Raw genomic sequence first — 16,798 nt, forward strand, 5'->3', positions numbered from 1 at the left:
TCCTATCTGAGTCTCATGAATAAATCCCGTGGACAAACTAATGCATTCATTTCAACCCCAACATGACTAGCCAAATAATTAAGATTGGTATTAATTTCACTGGCTATAGGCTCAATGTAGGAGGCAAATGTGAAACCATCAAAGCAGTGGTTATTTGTCAACGTGTTGCAAGGCATTCAACAAAGCATTGAAAACCCACGCTTGAATTTTATAGTTAGGTTTAGGCCTTTTTCTCCCCCCACCGCCAAAATGCCCAACGTCAACTGTCATATATACAGCCAAACAACTTCAATTGGGAGCAAGTGACCATACATGTCACATTTACTGTGCAGCATTTATGATGATAGTGTTTCCCTCACATGTACAAGCTCATAAACTTGTGTTTTTGTTTGGTGTTGCGGGAGAAAATGCGCCTGTTCTGGGGAGGGTGCATCAGCAATTTCAGTTGTTCCTGGATGCCTTTTGTTATTGTGAGTTATGTTTTCGATTGCTGGTTTTAAACTGCAGAATCCCTCCATTACTAATGGTCCTGGATAGCAAATTCAAACGAGGGCAACCATTCAAAATGGTGCTGCAGGCAGCTGAAAGCTCATCATTGATAGCCACTTGGGTAATACCTCCTCAAAATGACACGCATTTTCAAGGTCAGGGAGTTGTGGTTAAGAACCACTTGTGGGTTTGGAGCAGTACCTAAGAAGACTTGTTTGTGGTTCTCTGGTAATTATATTTTTGAGTCATGTGGCTTTTGGCTAAAGTCCCATTAGAGAGATTTGTGCAGTAGTCTAGGCTGACACCTTAGTCCAGTACTGTGGGAGTGCTGCACTTGCCCGAGGGTCGGCGCTGTGGGAGTGCTGCCCTGCCCGAGGGTCGGCGCTGTGGGAGTGCTGCCCTGCCCGAGGGATGTAGATATGCATGGAGTACTGTTAGGAATCGAGTTCCAGGATTTTGACTGACCTCTTGAATCAACCATTTTGGCCTGCATAAAGTGGTGTACAGGTCCTGGAATATGTGCAGCTATGATTGTATTTACCCACTAAAATCTCAGTCTCACACCTGGTTAATTCAGAAAGTCTCGTGGATGGGTTTCCTTTGTGTCCAGCTGACACCATCTTTATGAACACCGAGCAGATTTGTGTTCTCGCTGTAGACTAATTCATGCCTTGTTGGACAGTAGCTTGGAACAGTCATCATTCTCTCGCTGTCTCACACTCCTCTGGAGTGATGGAAATTGAAACTTGATGCCTTTGGGAATTTTCCCTTTTCTAATCCGTTACCCATGTCTGAGCTTATGCATTTTTTCCGGTTATGTGTCATAGTGTGGGAGCAGTAATTCAACTGGAAGCAGTCACAGTCTCCAGTTTAAAATGTGTCATTATTTAAACAGTACACTGCAGCATGCAATACTGGTACTAATTTTAGACTCCCTACCGTTCTATTTGAACACTTTTTAAAGCTGTAATGCAGTTTGGTTACATGACTGGATAGCTTGTTCAGGAGTGTGCAAGCCTGTATGGGTACTTGGATCTTAAAACATAGCAATGTTCACAAGTTCTCTAAATGTAACTCACCATACTGCTTTAGTCATTGATAATTCCATTGATAAATGGGTGTCCATTTATACAGACATCTTTAAAATTTGCATGGCACTCCATGATAAGCTTACTAATTGATTTCACTTGTTGAATACATATTGGGTATGTGCGTATTTTGTGTTGCTCCAAGCCTTAGAAGATTGCATGAGGCACCTCTGTCACAGTTGATAGCTTTGCAAATGTTAGTTCTCAGGTTCAGATATCTGACAAGAACGTTTTAAAATTGATTATTAGGCACCATCCACGTCTCTAAGGTGACGCTGACTCATCTGATTCACAAGATGCTAGGTTGAAGATCCATTTTAGATGTTCGAGCACATGATCTCAACTGGCATTTTACTGTAGCCCAGAGGGTGTGTTGGCACTTGGATGAGGTGTTCAATCCAGTCTCTCCACTCTGTGTGTAAGAACTGTTGTGTTCTTCAGAGTAGATGAAAGAATGGTGCCCTGGCCAATGAGTCTAATTTGTTTCATTTCTACGTGTGGGAGATTGCTGTGAATAAATTGGCACAGGTTTTCCTATAAGAGGACTGTAGTGCTTTTGCAAATAATTTACTAGTTGTGAACACTTGTCACTTTGTGAAGATTGCAGAATATAAGTTCTTCACTGAGATCACAAAGATTGCTAATACAGACTTAATTTAAAATGCCAGGGTGGTTTGAGAAGTTACACGTTCTCAGCGACAAATTCTAAAGTGAGTGGAATGTCATTTCAGTTCTGTGCTCCCTCTTTTCTGCGTGAAGGCTGTTAAAAATTTGTTTGTGCCTCAAGCATCCTGAAGCTTTTGGACCACGTTAAAGCCATTAATGGAGAAAATCCTAGAAAGTTGGCTTTGGGAAGCAATACTTTTGGGTGTGACATCCAATTCTTTGTCATCTTCTCCAAGCCACATGGTGCCACCGCCAGAAGCAACAGTTAAATGGCTTTCAGGGCTGGTTTGTGGTTGATTTGAGTGGGGTGAAGACAGTTTTCCTGCAGCAGTCAATTAAAAATTGTTCATTTCCACGAGGAGAAACTGCCTAATGAGCCACTGGTGAAATAATTCATGTAAGTTGCGATAGGGTTAGTCACACATACTTGTTTGATGAGACTGTGATGAGGATGGTATTGTAACGTAAATTTCAGCGAATATTGCCCATTACAGCTGTGCGCAGTGTTTAGGGACATTGATGTCACTATGCTGCCTAGTTGCATATCAGTCCAACAAATTAATAAACAGATTTACACTGGAATGTATATTCTGAAATGATGTGGATTTAGGTTCTGTAGTACTTTCCAATAGGAGAATTGGACATGTAAATTGCTTCTTTTTCAAATACAGGGCAGTGTGGTGTGTTGCAGGTCATCCAGGGAGTCTGGGTTGCTATGTGCATGTATATGGTGGGACAGAATGAATAATGCTGGTAGAGGCTCCAATTCTCTTTCTATCACATGGCTGATCAGGAATTATCCCATTCTTAGTGTCTCTGATTGACATGTTTGGCTGAATTGTGAGCCCAACTTTCTTGACCGTCAAATCCTGGGGTGGGACTCGCTTCTGGCTCAGTGGGAGGGACACTGTGCCACAAGCCTTCAATCTTTTGGGGAAGTGTGAGATATTGGATTACTCTGTCTGAGAGTTGGCACATATGTTGCTTTGGTGGATGCTTCTCTGCTGTGTGACTCTGTGATAATCAAGTCTGAGGATTGACTATTCAGCACTTGTATGTTATAAGAAGTGATGGTCAGACCTTCTGAATTTAACCTTTCATTAAATTTCTATGTCATTACTAAGATAAGAGAATTTTTAAAAAATGAAGTCATATAGCATTTTTCCCACCTCAGCATGTGCCAAAGTTTTACAGCTATTGAAGTATGGTAATGTTGAAATTGAACTACCAATTTGCAACTCCCACAAATAGCAGTGTGACAGTGACCAGATCATTATTTTTGTGAAGTTAGATGGGGGATACATATTGGTCAAGATGCCAGGGAGAACTCTCATGCCCCTGGCAATAGGGTCATGAGAATTTATCATCACTTGGTGCCACATCCACAACAATTCACTCCCTGTGGCACTAACGCTCCGAAACAGCAGTGTGTACCATCTTCAAAATACACTGCAGAAATTCATGAAGGTTCCTTGGATGGTACCTTCCAAACCCATGACCACCTAGAAGGGCAAGATCAGCAGATACATGAAACACTAGCACCTGCAAGGTTCCCTCCAACCTCCCACACCACCCTGACTTGGAAACATATTGTGATTTCTTTAGTGTTGCTAGGTCAGAATCCTGGAATCTGCCCTTAATGACATTGTGGGTCTATCTAGAGCAAAGAGACTGCAGTGGTTCATGAAGACAGCTGACCATCTTCTCAAGGCCAAGTGAAGATGAATAATAAATGCTGTGCCAGCCAGTGATGCCCATGTCTCATGAGCGAATAAAAAAAAGTTAGACAACACCTTGGCTTAATGTCTCAAATGTACGATATTAACAGCGTGGCACTCTTTCAGTCCCTCAATGTCCTAAATTTTGTGCTGAAATCTCCGAAGTAGAGGTCAAATCCACAGTCTTCTGACTCAGATTTTCATGTTACCACTGAGCCAGGAATTGGAGTTCTGAATTGATTCGAGATTAGATCACAGTACTCCAGTGGGATAGTGGTGATGCCACTAGCCTGCTATTCTGGATTACTCGTTCAATGTTCAGGGAACATGAGTTAGAATCAGGATATGGCATATGGTGAAACCATGGCAACCATTCAGCCCCATGAGCTTATTCTACTATTCATTGAGATTTTGGCTGTTTTGTATTTAAACCCTGAGTTCCAAAGAAGAGCCATTTTGAATTCAAAACATTAACTCTGTTTCTCTCTCCACATGCTGCCAGACCTGCTGAATTTCTCCAGTATTCTTTGTGAATCTCTTAGATTTCTAATAATTTGTCTTTATTACTTGTTGTTATTGGAATTGCAGTTGGAGTTCAGGAAGTGGTCTTTGTGAGAACCCTTCATAGAAATTACATTGGGCCAGTTACAAATAATTTGCTGTTGTTTCAATTTGCTTAGTGACATTGAGCTCAAATTTCTTGTGCTAAGTTATCCAATAATGCCAATGTTGCACAGGCAGCAGTGAAAACAGGCAGAATCTGTTTACCCCAGGGTGCTGACCATTGTGTCCTTATCCATGTTTGCATTCGAAGTGTAGACGAGTTTATGTTACTGACCGGCAACTGGGAGTTCTTGAATCCCTTGTGTACTAGGTGATGGATGTACGTACGTCACTGCATTCAGTGTAGAGAGAGGCTGTATGGGGTTTAGAATTTACCATTGAATATGTTTCATTTCAGATCATACCATTTGCGGTGTGACCATGGACATCAAACCTTTTAAATGAAACTTTGATGTACTGCAGAACTTTTTGTATAGTGATGAGATGCCCCAGTCAACTTTGGCACAACTGGAACATGGCTTGGCTGCCCACCAACAATATCGCTAGCCTTGTTAAATTTGGGCAGGGTTCTGGTCCACTTGCTGCTCTGGCTGAATTCCTGACACTGCCCTGATAAGAGCCTAAGAATAGGGCCAAGCAAGTGACCTATTGCCTCTCCAAGTGTGTAGCAACAGTATCAGTGCATTTGATGAGTCCAGGAAGTATATGCTGGCCACAGTATATTATTGACTCACGCCTCTGGAGAGGCAGAAAAGGCTACATACTGACAGGAGGTAGGTATGCATCATAGTTACGTTCACCTGCACAATAAAGATCTTTTAGCCATTAAAGATTCATGGATTGAGAATAGAACAGGGATTAGTACCTTTGACTGCTGCATCCATAGAGGGAGAGCCACTAATAATAATTAAAAAAGCACAACTTCTGTTTGGTTTGTGGGCCTTGCTTTGTGAAATATTTTAATGTTTACTGGGATTGTTGATTCAATGAACCTCTATTCTGTGTTTTGACAGTCAGTTTGTTATTTTGCAACATTTTTATCATGTAACATCAGGCTGCTGGATTAAAAGTGAAGTTTCATAAAATAGTTTGCAGACTTAACTCAGTATACCTGTCATCAAACTCTTGACAACAGTTGTCACTTGCTGTACCTGACCTACATTCTTATCCCTCCATTGAAGCTTTGACTCTTGACTTCTTATTACTATCTCCTGTTTATTTTCCGTTTATCTGCAGATTTTTACATGGCAAAGTTTGTTTCTGTTGCCATCTGAAGCTTGAGCTTTCACTGAGTTTGTTAGTGCTCTCATTTTGGCCAAGCCAATCGTTCTGTTTCCACTTTTTCCTCTTTCATTTTGGTATAAACTCCTGTGATTGTCAATCTTGTGTAGAGGTCAATCCTCAACTTTTAGCCAAAATAATCCATACTCTTTGTATCTACAACCAACATGCCCTGGCGCAGATCTTTTCCTAGAACATTCTAGCATTGAAGGAGGCTCATCAGCTGAGTGCGCACTGACCTGCACAGCACAATGTCAAGGCTACCACCTCACTGGTGCACACTGCTTTCCCGGCAGTCCTGCCTTCCGGCAACACAGAATCAAGAAGGAACAACAAGTACCGTAAAATATCTTTTGCACAACAGTACAGTGGGAACAGTCACTGACCTGGCAACTCTGAAAATAAGATGTTGGGAAAGAACGGGCTTTGACCCCTTAAAAATGCTCCGATAAATGTTGACCTCCTACCTGTTTACTAAAAGTTTTGACTTAGAAATTCAACCTTTACACAAATATATACAGTACTTCTCTTCCTTTCATTGATCACCATTAACCTATGGCTCTAGTTATGAGGTATGAGGTATAAAGTTCAAGCTAATATTAGATTAGCAAACTAATACTGCTTGGTCAGAGTGTTGTCATTTCTTTGAGTCTGCAGTTTGCCAGGGAGTTTTGATGCACAGTTGTGCGCCATCTGTCTGTCTGCCTTTTCTCCCATTCTCGTATTTGAGGATTGTGAGAGTCTTCATATGAAAGTCTCCAATACTGTAATTTCTTTACATTTCTGATTTACTTGTCTCTCATTAATATACACCTGAAACAAATAAGCTGTGTACTCTATGCTCTTTGTGTTTCTCTCTTCTCTACACCCCACCTCCTCCCAGTCAACCTCCTAAAGTCTTGTAAATTTCTGAAATGGCACAGGATGTCAGTCAGTTGCGTTAACACCCAATCTGAGCATTTTTTGGACAGCTCCTGACACACATTTTGGAATGCGGTGTCCAGTTTCGAGATCCCAAATGCTGAATTAATTTGGAAAGTTACAACGAACAAAGCCAGCTGTGAATTCCTTTTGAAAATGATGGAAATTTCAGACTATGCTGTGAGAAAGAATGACACTTTAAGCTGAATGTGGCACTTCCTAGGAAGTAGTTGGGTACCTTCCAAATTGCAAGTTCATTTTACATTGGGATTATCTCCCACGCTTGGATAAACAACTGTGTAATACAATTATTGTTGGCTATTTATCACAATTCTAGGCTCTTGCCATTGATTAGAGATGATGTAGCTGGAAATCTTTGAACTATTTTACACAATGTTAGATTAAGATTTGAAGCTTTGATTCTCTTAATGCTGACTTTGTGACCTGAGGAATTACTGCTGTGAGAAGATCCACAGTAAATGACAAATGTAGCTCCGTGGGGAAGGGAAGTTCACCCTGATCTGTTTTATGCATTGTTAAAAATTTGGTCAAGATGTGGGTGTCGCTGGCGAGGCCTATATTTAATGATCACCCTTCTTACCCTTGAGAAGGTGAGCTGTATGTTGAACTGCAGATGACATGCCGTAGGTTGCATCCTCAGTGCTATATTTGATCCAACTGAGTTGGTTGTTTGGCCAATCCAGAGAGCGGTTCAGAACTGCTGGTTTTGCAGTGCATCTGCAGTTACATGTAAAACTGATTGGATATATTGAAGGAAGCTAGTGAACTAGATGGAGTTTTAATGACAGGTTCAGAGTAAACAAGACTAGCATTTTTAAAATTTCAAAAGTGTCAACTTGTTGAATTTAAATTCCACCAGTTGCCATAGTGGGCGTTGTGCTCAGATCTCTGGGCCATTAGCCTGAGCTTCCGGCTCACTAGCCCAGTAACATTACCACTGTGCTGTTAATCCTGTGACCTGCTACATGATTAAATCAATGGAGATGGAATAAGTTATGCTGCAGTGTCCATCTTGTAAAAATAAGTCAGTCATTGATTCAAACAAGACTAATGGTTAGTTTGAAGCCAAGGAAGAAGGCCAGACAGAGAAATTCCAAGGTGGTGATTGCTTGTGGTTTAAATACTAACTGGAATAAGCACGATGAGCGCTGTTTTGTTCTTCTTTTACTGTTTGGCTGCCCTCCCTTTTAAGGTCCATGTTTAGTTTTATTCACTGGCTTGATGAAGTACTTGTGAACTAACCACCCTAGAAGGACATCCGATGAAGCAGAGCATTGAAACTTGGCTATAAAACAAGACTTCATGCCAGTTTTTGAAATATAAATTACTTCTCTGACTCACACACCGAACGAGATCCAAAAAAGGGGGTCATCTTGTATTTTTCATTTGTGAGTTTTTTTTCAATGCTGCTGTTGTAAGAATGATTTCTTTCTTTGACCTTTAGCACTATACCCTTTTCACTGGGTACAGTGTGAAAATCCCAGTAAAGTTCATGCAGGAGTATAAAGAGAATAGATAGCACTGAGACACGTTTGCTTTCCAAACCTGGCACATTGATACTACCCTATACTTGTGGATAAGTAAAACACCTGTGCCACAGGTACATACGGATCATCGTCTTAACTTTAACCCCTCCTCGTAAGTGGTTGGATGTATCAAATAAGAAGAAAGAGCGTCATTAAGAGTTGCAGTATTAAGTTTGTTACATGCAAACAAAGAACAGGAGTAGACAATTCAGCCACTTGAGTCATTTAGTAAGAGCAAGAGCCTGGATGATTTGATTGTATTCTCAAATTTACCTTCCCAACAAGCCATGTTAAGCTTTTAACCCTCTTCTGACTGAAAATCTATCTAGAAACCACCAAATGTAATTCTCCTTACCTGTTTTAAATGGGTCACCACTTAATTTTAAACAGTGACCCCCAGTTCTCGACCGATCGATGATTTTTTTTTTTCCCCTTTTGCACATCCACCCTGTCAAGACCTTTTCAGGGTTTTGTATGTATCACTGAAGTTGCTTCTGATTCTTCTAAGCCCCAGCAGATGCAAGCCTGGCTTGTCCAACCTTTCCTCATGAGACAAACTGCACGTTCTGGGTATGAGTGTTGTAAACTTTCAGTGAACTGCTCTTAATGCATTTGTATCATAAACATAACTCCAAACATGTGCACAGTACTTCAGATGTATCTCACTAGTCCCCTGTTTTGGTTTGCTTGTATCCTGCAATTTTTCGAATCATTTCATTTTTGAATGATTTATTGTCATGTATATTCAGGTTAAAAGTAGAGTGAGAATTGTGTACCTTCGCCATACATACATGGTGCCATTCACATTAAATTAGAATAAGGTAAGAAAGAAAAAATAACTGGAGAGTGTGTCCAACTTGCCTTTCCACTGCGGTAGTCTCACTCAGGATTTTCCAGCCCTCGCCATTGAGAAACTGCCTCACAGGCTTACTCTCGGCTACCTTACTGGCCTGCTCTCGCCATCCCATTTTAGATCCGCTGCCGTCGCTCTGGTCCACACTCGATCAGCTGTCGCTGCAGGACACAAACCACGCGTACAGCTCCTGCCATGTGGTTCTCGGTAGAGACCTGGCTCCTTCCTGACTCCTTAGTTAAGTAGTTAAAAGGGTGGGGAATAGAATTACTATAGAGGGAGAGAGAAGAAGGGAGGAAAAATAAGGAAGGATGGAGAAAGAAAGAGAAGGAAAACTGGGGAGCAGTGTGGAGCTCCTATTGGAGCAACTTACCCTGCCACTATCTTGCCAGAAAATTGACATGGGGTTTCCCTGACTGACAAGAGTGCCTCTTCCAGCACAGCTTGTGGATCAGGAGATGTTGACCCTTGGCTCCTGTCACGATCGCAGATCCCCTGTCCCGCAGATCCCCTGTCCCACATATCCCACAGGGTAAGTACCACTAGTGTGCCAGCAAGCCTGCACTTCAGTATTGCAGTAAAAACATGGCTAATCCAAATCAGTTACAATTAAATCACAAAAAGAGTTAATGCAATAATTGAATTCTGATATTACTTTAACAGCTAACTAAACCAGGTAACCTTGTATGTACTGTTGTGTTGGCATTTGTGTGTCAGTTGCTTTTTCTTTGAGGCCTCACTTGCATCTCATGCGGCAAGTTACCTGCTTTAATTTGCAGAATGAGGACAGTTGAAATGCGGTTATGGGAGGTGGAGGGATCGAAGAGAAACAGTTTAGAACTCAACAGCAAAGCTTGTGTATGTAGTTCTGAGGAAGGGTCACTGGATCTGAAACATTAACTCTGGTTTCTCCTTCACAGATGCTGCCAGACCTGCTGAGCTTTTCCAGCAACTTTGTTTTTGTTGTGTATCTAGGAACTTGGCTATGGCTCTTCCCTGCAGTCCGAAAGGTTTAGTATTCTTGTACATTCAATGTGTGCTTTTAGTCTCTCCATATCTCCAGCTGTTTCCTTTCCATTACCCCCATTAATATTAATTTTCTTGAACATACTGTGGTCTCCTTGCAGGATTTTTTTTTTCGCAGCTTTTAGTTTGTTTGGTGGCGACCAACCCCAATGCTATTACAGGTTGTCCATTGGAATGATTCACTTTAGTGTAAAGCTGTTGATCCATTTGCCTGGAGAGGAACTTCCACTTAGTTCCAGTAATCCAGAGACCAACCTCATGGTCTACAAGGGAACATTGTTGCCAGTCTTCTGTACGCATCAAAGATATGGGCAATATGCAGCAGACATCTCAAACCCTTTGAGAAATATCACCAGCAATGCCTCTGTAAAATCTTGCAAATCCATAGGTGTTCTAACATCCTCTCTTGGACCACGTCTTGAGCGTTGAGGCACTGCTATTATCAATCAGCTGCTGGGAAGGCCACATTGTCTGCATGCTTGGCATAAGCTTCCCAAAGCCAGATTTCAGCTCTGAATTATATCAAGGCAAGTGGTTACCAGGAAGGCAGAGGCAATTCTTCAAGGTTGCCTTCAAAGCCTACCTGAAACAACACAATATCTTAACTAACTCTGGGAAAGACCACCCAAAGTGGAGAAGCATCTCCGAAGATGCCAACCCATTTTGAGTGATTCTGATCAATGTTGAATTCTTAGAAGGATAGTACTGGCTTGCATTGAATACTCTGTAGGCTGGACTCCCTCAGTTTGCTGAATAAAAGTTAACTAACATTTAAGTGATGTGAATAGTCAATGGATGTGTATGTGCTACTTGTTTCCATTTACAACCCTCTTCATCTGTTTACATTTATTGCCTTGTTAGGCCCAACAAGTTTTCAGCTGTTCATGTAGCACCTAGAAGCTCTTGACATCTATACTGTTGACTTGTGCCAGGTTTGAACGTGGCGTATTTGATTTGAATGAAATATCACTCCAGACTAGCACTGGTTCTCTGAATGAAGTAGAGAAGCTGATGGACATTTCATCTGTTTTCTCATGATTACTCAAGGGTAGCATTAAGAAGCCACAACCTGAACTGAAATATAAAGAGCCTGTACCTGAGTTGGCTATTAAAAGGATCCAGTGTAAGAAGACAAGAGTCTTCATTTAAATTGGAACATAAACTTCTCAAAGGAAAGACGACAGGGTGGAGTGGTGGTGTCAAGGGCTTTATTGCATAATGTGCAGAAGGAATTTGTAGCGTTCTTGTGGCACATGTTTGCTATAGTAAATGGTTGTCTGTGGCAACAGGCATTTTTAGGCCCTCTTACACCAGCATACATTTAAAAACGCACATTAAAAGCCTCATGGCTTGCAAATCTGTCAGATGTCTCCTATTCCTCTTGGGCCTAACAAGGTAATAGATATAAATAGATGAAGAGGGAGGTAATTGGAAACAAGTGGTGCAAATACATTCATTGACTACTCACATCATTTAGGCATTAGTTAATTTCAGCACCCACTGGTTTCTTAAAAGAATTTAGTTACTTTACCCGGGCAGTTCCCATATCAGACCAATGGCTGCATCCATCCCTATTGAGTGGAAAGCTTTAGTGGGGCTTGAATTAGGTTCCTGTGTAGATTAGGCCATCAATATACTGTAGCTGGAATCTACAGATGGTAAATTGCATGTTTATTACAGCCAATTCCAAATACGTTCGTGTCCAGTGGAAGTAAACTTTCCATTCTAGCAGAATTGCATTGTTTAGTTCTCACTCTTGTCCACTATATAGTATTATTGGAATATTGACATATGACATTGCAAATTACTTGATGATTCATCATAGAATCATAGAATCCCTACACTGTAGAAACAGGCCCTTCGGCCCAACAAGTCCACACCGACCCACAGAGTATCCCATCCAGACCCATTCCCCTATAAACCCACATAATATAGACATCCTTGAACACTACGGGCAATTTAGCATGAACAATTCACCTCGCCTGCACATCTTTGGCCTGAGGGAGGAAACCGGCGCACCCGGAGGAAACCCACGCAGACACGGGGAGAATGTGCAAACTCCACACAGACAGTCGCCCGAGGGTGGAATTGAATGTGTTTAAGCAAATGAGAGAAAAAAGATTCCATAGGAGCTCAAATTTTATATTCTGAATTTATAGCCTGTACCTATGGTGAAGACCTTTTTTATACATCTTTTACAGGGTATAACAAAGAGGATTTGTAGTTTGGCAATTTGAAACAAAGACCATGTGACGATCTGACAGCGACTCAATTTATCAGGACTATTATCAGCATCAGAATGTGGATTATGGCAAGCATTTAATCATAGAACCCCTACAGTGTGGAAGCAGGCCATTCGGCCTATTAAGCCTCCACCGACCCTCTCACCAAGACCCACTTCCCTACCCTGTCCCTTTAACCCCGCATTTCCCATGGTTGGCTAACCAACCTAGCCTGCATATCCTTGCACACTATGAGAAATTTAGCATGGCCAATCCATCTAACCTGCATATCTTTGGACTGTGGGAGGAAACTGGAGCACCTGGAGCAGACACAGAGAGACAGTCACCTGAGGCTGGAATCGAGCCCAAGTCCCTGGCACTGTGAGACAGCAGTGCTAACTACTGAGTCACCGTGCCATCCCATCAAAGACTGATTATAAAGTTGTTCAATGACTTTGTCTGATGTATGCTGTTACAGTTAACCTCACCGTTCCCTGTTTTTGTAATCTTCCCAGCACCAAAATCCTCTGAGATAGTTGCATTAATTCTGGCCTCTTGAGCATCCCTGGTTTTAATTACTGAGCCTCTGTTAGCTTTAACTTCAGCTGCTTTGGTTCCAAGTTCTGGGATTCACTTTGTGAAGTTCTTCAACTCAGTTTCTTGCTGTGAGATACTCCTTAGAAACTGATCCATTTGATCAAGAGGTCAGAATTGGAGTGGTGCAGATATATCTGAGGATTGCAGAGCTGGAAGAGATGAGGATAGAAGAGACCCGAGAGGGATTTGGAAATAAGGATGAGAATTTTAAATTTGGCACATTGTTAAACCACGAACTAGCGTAGGTCACTGAACATTAGGTGTTGGGAAAACGGCTCTGTATAAGTTAGGACTTGAACAGTCACACGTGGATGACCTCAAATTTACAGGAGAGAATTGGGAGGCAGTCCAGAAGTGCGCTGGGATAATCAAGTCAGGCAGGAAGGGTATGAGTGATGTTTCAGCAGCATGAAAACTGAAATATGCAGGTTTGGGCAACGTTCTGGTGGTAGGAATACCAGTCTTATTGATGGTATTTTTTACAACTTCAGGGTGTTCAAAAGCACTTCCTAATCACTGAGGACGCATTTGTTTTAACCAGTAATCCAGAATCCTTGGTTAAAAATATAAAGGTGAGAATTAAAATAATTGGTACTCTTTAATTCTACAAAAGTCTGGTAACAGTCAATGTTACCTTTTAAATTTGCTGGATTATTGTAAAAACCTGACTGGTTCACGAGCGTCTTTTAAATGAGTAAATCTTTTACCCTTATTCGGTCTAGAATTTTCAAAATGAGGAATGTTGAATTTTATTGTGGTTTCAATTTAAAATGGTTTTCCTTCCACCTGTATTGCTGACGTGGAATGTGTGTTAATGTATATGTAAATATTAATGGTGCTACAATTGTATTGAAGATCTTGAGGGTGGATCATGCTATATGGAAACGAATTGAATTTCATTGCACCTTTTGTAATTTTCATGTCATTGCTTTGTAATGTACACTATTCAAAATTCATAAAAAGCATTTTGGTTGGGGTGGGGAATACAGTTACAAAGAGGGCAGCAATGAATCTACCTACAGTATTCTGACCCTTGTTGGTATTAAGCTGCATTTCTGATGAACTGGTTGAAGATCACAGACTGTATTAGTGTTTTTGGCAGGAGAGATAACTATGTGAATATGAAGGTGGTGACTGGCCATGACGTATATTTGATGAATTAATTCATTATGCACACTAAACCCATCAAAAAGTTATTTAACCTCCTCATAAACGTAAATTTGTGAAGCGTTCCATATTAGGGTAGCACAGTGGCTCAGTGGTTAGCACTGCTGCCTCACAGCACCAGGGTCCCAGGTTCGATCCCACCCTCGGGCGACTGTCTGTGTGGAGTTTGCACGTTCTCCCCGTGTCTGCGTGCGTTTCCTCTGGATGCTCTGGTTTCCTCCTACAGCCCAAAGATGTGCAGGTTAGTTGGATTGCTTATGCTAAATTGCCCACATAATGTCTCGGGTGGGAAATGCAGGCATAGGGTAGGGTGTGGGTCTGATTGGGATGCTCTTCGGAGGGGCAGTGTGGACTCGATGGGCTGAATTGCCTGCTTCTACACTGTAGGGATTCTATGATAGCACCTCCATATTTTGTCAACTGAAAAACATTGCAATCCAGAATGTGGGTTAGCAACTTTTCTTAATGTGATTCTAGGGTGCCGAGTGCCTTCAGTCAAGCAGTCACTCTTTTGCAGGCATCCAGGATTTGAGAATGATCAATCTACATTTCTATTTCATGAGGCTCACTGATAATCACAGTAGTTAAAGGCTATCATTCTTTATTCCAATATCTGTTGATTCCAGTGAAATATTAATCATTGCAAGAGTCTTTGCTTTAACACACTGGTTTGGCATCTGTTATTTAATTCCTGAGTTGTCTTTTGTTCATTACTGGGAATCCGCCCACCATAATCCCTTTGGACTTCTCAATTATACCACAAAAACACACTGTTGTTGTTATATCATTCATTCTTTAACCAGCACCAACGGCTAGTTAGTTACTGTTTATTGGACCTTGCTGCGTGCAAGTTGTCTATGATGTTTGCTTATATTACAATAGCGATGGCTTTGTAAAGTGCTTGCAAGATAGGTTTTGGGATTTCCTGGATACTAAGCTCCGAGTTCTTCTGTGAAACACGTCTCCTTTGTTTCATAATTCTTTGGTTGTATTAGCCTGCCCTTTTTTGTTACTTTAAAAGGTATAATAAAAATTCTTCAAATTATTTGAGGCCGAAGAAATGGTTTGTAAAAGTATGATGTAATTTGGACTGTAGACAAGAATGTCTGCAGGGACCCTGTCTGAATGATTACAAGCTTATCTAACAGGCTTATTAGTAATTTAAGATTTTTAGAAAAGATAAATCTCCAGATTTGCAGTGATTGACTGCTGATTAACACTCTTCAGATAAAAGCTTAGAACAAATAATGATAGTATAGCTAGAGTAGTTTTCTGATTTATTTGTAACAGCACATTCTAAACCCCTGACCTCTACCACCTAGAGGAACATGGTGCAGCAGATATATGTTCCCCTCCAAATTAGACATAGTCCTGACTTGGAAATATATCATTGTTCCTCCATTGTTACTGGTTCAAAATCTATTAGCTCACTTCCTAATAACACTAGGGATGAACTCGCATCGCAGTGACAACAACAGTTCAAGATGGTAGCTCACTACTATCTTCTCCAGAGCAATTAGGAATTGGTGGTCTAGCCAGCCTTGCCCTCATTACATCTCCCTTCTGCCATTTGAAGAGGCTTCCATGATGTGCTACTCCATTATACTTAAGATTGGGCATAACCCACTCCTCAACTACTCCCTGTCACCAGTCTGATGATGCATCAGTGTCCTGTCATGTCTTATAAAAACATAGAAAAGAGGATCAGGATAGACTGTTTCGCACATCGAGCCCACTTCATCCATCAATATGATCGTGGCTGACCTTCCACCTCAGCCCATACACCTGCCCTCTCCCCATACCCTTTAACCTCGATATAACTATTTATTTCTTAAATATGTTCAGTGACATGACCTCCACAGCCTTCTATGCTAGAGAATTCCACATGTTCACTACCTTCTGAGTGAAGAAAATTATCTTCACCTCTGTCTGAAATGTTTTGCACCTCTGGCCAAAGAAAACATCATTCCTGCATCGTTGCCTTGTTAGAATTCTATTTTCTGATGAAATCCCCTGAGCTTTTCTGAACTGCAATGAGTACAGGTCCAGTTGTCCCAACCTCTCCTCGTACAACAATCCCAAAAATCAGTCTGGTGAACCTTTGCTGGATTCCCTCTCTGGCAAGTCTGTTTTTGCTTTGGTAACTTGACCAAAGCTGCACACAATACTCCAGGTGTGGTCTCAGGCCCTGTGCAGCTGCAGTAAGGCATCCTTGCTCCTGTGCGCTCAAGTCGTCTTTTAATGAAGGCGAACAAATCAATTGCCTTCCTAATTACCTGCCTCATCTACATGCTTTCAGTGATTGGTGTACAAGGACACCCGGGTGCCTTTGTATGGTCATTATTTAAATAATACTCTACTATTCTGTTTCTTCCACCAAAATAGATAACTTCCTATTTATCCACATTATACAGCATCTGCCATACATTTGCCCACTCGCTCAACTTGATTAAATCACCCTGGAACCTCTTTGCCACTTATGATCCCACCTAGTTTTTTTGTCATCAGCAAATGTGGAAATAATCCATTGTAACTCTCTCATTCAAATCATTAATACATGTTGTGAATAGCTGGGGCCCAAGCACTGATTCCTGTAGTACCATTCTAATCATTGTCTTCCACACTGTAAATGACCCATTTTTTTTCCCTGCTCTGCTTT

General features: G+C 41.3%; 2 protein-coding genes across 3 annotated transcripts in view; one reads left to right on the top strand and one right to left on the bottom strand.

The window, feature by feature from the left end:
- Positions 1-8,779, bottom strand: part of LOC109916956 (proproteinase E-like) — a 202,709-nt gene extending 193,930 nt beyond the window's left edge. For both annotated transcript variants that reach the window (XM_048614936.1, XM_048614933.1), the window contains exon 1: positions 8,630-8,779. The gene's annotated coding sequence lies outside the window, so the exon portion shown is untranslated. The remainder of the gene's footprint in view (positions 1-8,629) is intronic.
- hspg2 (heparan sulfate proteoglycan 2) overlaps positions 1-16,798 on the top strand; it is a 523,628-nt gene that overhangs the window by 132,128 nt on the left and 374,702 nt on the right. The gene's annotated exons all lie outside the window — the stretch shown is intronic.

This window comes from Rhincodon typus, chromosome 31 (assembly GCF_021869965.1).
Source record: "Rhincodon typus isolate 14 chromosome 31, sRhiTyp1.1, whole genome shotgun sequence".
NCBI lineage: Eukaryota > Metazoa > Chordata > Chondrichthyes > Orectolobiformes > Rhincodontidae > Rhincodon > Rhincodon typus.